Source organism: Euphorbia lathyris, chromosome 1 (assembly GCF_963576675.1).
Source record: "Euphorbia lathyris chromosome 1, ddEupLath1.1, whole genome shotgun sequence".
Classification (NCBI taxonomy): Eukaryota; Viridiplantae; Streptophyta; class Magnoliopsida; order Malpighiales; family Euphorbiaceae; genus Euphorbia; species Euphorbia lathyris.
In genome coordinates, this window is record NC_088910.1 from 79,367,958 (window position 1) to 79,371,808 (window position 3,851).

Here is a 3,851-nt window from a genome sequence, read left to right on the forward strand (position 1 = left end):
CTACCACTGAGCACTATAACCGAGTACTCAGCCTCTCTTTACCACTGAGTACTATAACCGAGTACTCAGCTTCTCTAACCTTTTACAGATGATACAAGATTTGTTCTCACTTAGTGAAGAACACTTTAGATGAATAAAATCACTCTAGACTTTTACACAAAAATGGGAGTTGGTGTAAGAGCTTGCTTTTTTCTTTTCAGACAGCTTCTACTTTGGATTTTACAAGTGAATTGACTTGAAGAAGATTTGCTTGTCTGTCTTATGTGCTTGTATGCGTGTATGATCCAAGTGATGAATTGGCCTTTTTATAGTAATCTTGAGGCTTCAATGAATTGAATCCCGACATAGCCGTTATGGGAGAAAACAGTCTTCTTCGTCATCACTTGGTCAGCAGTCAGTGCTGCAGGCCAATCCTGTCTTCTGTTTTCGCCAGGAGCCATGTTTGTCTTCTAACGTCAGGTTTGTCTTCTTGTGCCAAGTTTGTCTTTTAGCAATTTATCAAATGGTCCATGCTTCTCGAAAAGGTCTGTTAAGCCCAAAATATACCTAAAATATCATCAATAATTACATCAATATTGCTACGAATTTATGCTATTTATAACTGTTTAGAAAGCTTTTACTCTCGAATATGTTTCTTTCTTGTAAGGTACATAAATATTTGGTAAAATCCAAATAGGAACAAAAAGAGCTCGAAAACAGAAGAAAAAACCCTACAAAAGGAGTCGAAGACTACAGAAATTAATAACGCCAAATCGAGGACGCGAACAAAAGCCAAAGAGGTGAAAAACGTTCCGTGCCACGACCGCGACCCCCACATTCTCGGTCGCGACACGCGGTCCTCAGATTCTCCTTCCCTTCGTTTGAAGACCAATTGATGCTCCCCCATTCTCGGTAGAGAATTTAATATTCTCGGTACGAGCAGGAGTCTGTAGAAGCCCAGTTACACACTTTCGTTTTCGACGAAACACGATCGTTCGGGTGAATAAAGACGTCCTTTCGCAATGGACACGATCCTTCACAACGGACACGACACTTCAATCAAGACTCTTCAACATCTATAAATAAAGAGTTGATGGAGAGTTGAAGATATGTAGAAGAAAGAGATTAGTATAAAATTTATGCAGAAATTCCGAGTCAAGTGATTCAGAAGTTAGATTTCGATTCTGTAAAAAAGCAATATGATGTACACACATTGTTTATTCAATAATAACAAGTTTAGTAGCGTTTAGACATTGTTCCAGTTTAGTTTTCATTTTGGTAGTAGACCGACCCAGTCTCTATTACGAAGATTTAACGAGAAGATTGAGTAGAGGATCCGCCCCGAAGCTTGACAAACTCTAACGAAACCCAAGGAAAGGATTGACAACTCGTTCACTTGCAAGCCGTCGAATGTTTCCATGCTCCATGTTCTCTGTAAACTTGTATCAATTTATATTTCATCTAATAAAGTCCGTTCTATTCGATAGATTTTTATGCAGCACTTTGGTAAAGGATCCGAAGTGGATGTTGGTGTTTTCATTAAAACGTATTTAATTCAAAATCTTTACAAGGAAACTTTGTTGAACACTTAGGCAAATTATTATCTCGAAAGAGTTTTAATTTGATTAAGGGCAATTATCCCGGATAGGGTTTTGTCATGTTCAAAGCCAAATAATTAGAGGTTCCGTCATTTATTTCATCTTTATAATTCATACAAAGTTTAAAGTTGTTTTCTTTGCTTAATGCAAACAAATACATCTGTTTACTTTTCTAAAAAGTACTAAACGTTCCTATCTTGCAAATTCATTCTTAAATCAGAGTATTTTCTAACGTTTTCATACTCTAACCTAATTCTCATTCTAGCAATTTCAAAACCAAAACCGTTTTAACGATTTTCTATATTATAAACCTTAAAGTAAATTTAACCGATTCAAAATAAGTTTTTGTTCGAAAAAACGTTCCATGTGGGATCGATATCTTTTATTACTACAAGTGTATACCGTGCACTTGCGGAAATCGCTCAACAAGTTTTTGGCGCCGTTGCCGGGGAACGCCAAAATTTTCGACAAAATTTTAAATTTTTCGTGTTTTATTTCGAATCTAGGTTTATTCATACTTATTCAAACTTTTATATTTTATTTATTTTCAATTACTAACATATTTATTTTTCAAATTCTATTTTGAAGGTAGTTTCGGTTCGTGCAAAATTTCAGGTTCATGCGCAGTTCTCGAAGTTCAGGCACGTCACCAGATCCTATTGACCCAGAAATTGAAAGAACTCTTAAAAAGAACAAGAAAGAAAAGAAAAACAAAAAAAAACCCCAATAAAAACTAGAATTACCGAGCCAGAAGTTATGGCCACACTTATGGATTACGCTAGGCCAGGAGTGGCCGGTGTAACAAACAGTATAGTTAGACCCCAAATTAATGCACACCATTTTGAAATTAAGCCTGCGTTGCTTAATATGTTGCAAAATAACGTAACATTTTACGGGTTACCTAACGAAAATCCTAATACCCATTTGACAAATTTCTTAGAAATTTGTGACACTTTTAAAATTACTGATGTAACTGCAGAAGCAATCAAACTTCGCCTTTTTCCTTTTACTTTGTAGGATCGAGCCAAAGAATGGTTAACTTCTATGCCAGCCGCATCATTTGAGACTTAGGAGCAATTAGCCCAAGCATTTTTATCAAAAAATTTTCCTTTAGCAAAAACCGCAAGAGTCATTAAAGAGTTAACATCTTTTTCTCAAAATGATAATGAAACTCTTTATGAGGCTTGGGAACGTTTTAAAGAACTTCAACGTTTATGCCCACACCACCAATTGCCCGCTGAACTTTTAATGCAAACATTTTATAATGGACTAAATCCTACAACTAGAAGTTCATTGGACGCTATGTCTGGAGGGTTATTCATGAAGAAAACATCTGCCTACGCAAGAGAACTTTTAGAGGAAATGGCAATCAACAGCAGTATGTGGCCCGCGGAACGTGGACACGTACCATTAGCGAAACCATCATCCTCAACTACGTCATCAGTTAAAGGTATAGTGAATCTTGATCCAGTTGCGATGTTGCAAGCCCAATTTTCTGCCTTATCGCACAAAATTGATAGGTTTATGGCACCGTGTGATCCTAATGGTAAGCCAATCCAAACGGATGTGGATTACGAAAGTATGAGTGAATTTGAACAGGTAAACTTTGTCCAAGGGCAAAACCAACCTAATAACTCTTACTCCAATACATATAATCCTGGGTGGAGAAACCATCCTAACTTTAACTGGAGAGATAATAATAATACTACTAATGCTAATCAAAATCGTACTGCTAATTATCAAAATCAATCGAGAGATACGATTAGCACTTTATCTTCTAAAATCGACAAATTTATTGATGCTATGAGCGGAAAAATAAGTAATCACGACGATGGTTTTAAACGGATCGAGAATAAATTCGATCAGCTTATTAAAAACCAATCATCTAGCATCCATAATTTGGAGATTTAAATTGGACAACTCGCTAAATCAATTCCATCCCGCAAAGAGGGAAGTCTTCCAAGCCATACGGAAGAAAATCCAAAAGAGCATGTTAAGGCTATCACTCTTCGTTCAGGGAAAAATTACTTAGGCCCGGAAATGCCCGGAAATTCGACTTTACCTGGAACTGATTTACCGAAGCCCAAAGAAGATACATTAAAACAAAAAGATGCACCAATTGACTCTAATACAAAAACTTTTGTACCCAAACCACCTTTTCCACACAAAGTCCTCAATAAGGACTATGACAAACAACTTTTAACATTTTTAGATAAACTTAAGAATTTGCATATTAATTTAACGTTTATGGATGCGATTACGCAAATTTCCAAT

The 3,851-nt window shown here is 36.3% G+C and overlaps 1 non-coding gene across 1 annotated transcript; it reads right to left on the reverse strand.

The window, feature by feature from the left end:
* Positions 1-2,702: 2,702 nt before the first annotated feature.
* On the reverse strand, positions 2,703-2,809 carry LOC136215972 (small nucleolar RNA R71). Its single transcript, XR_010682973.1, has one exon. It is a non-coding gene; the product is annotated as a small nucleolar RNA R71 (small nucleolar RNA).
* Between the last annotated feature and the right edge of the window lie 1,042 nt (positions 2,810-3,851).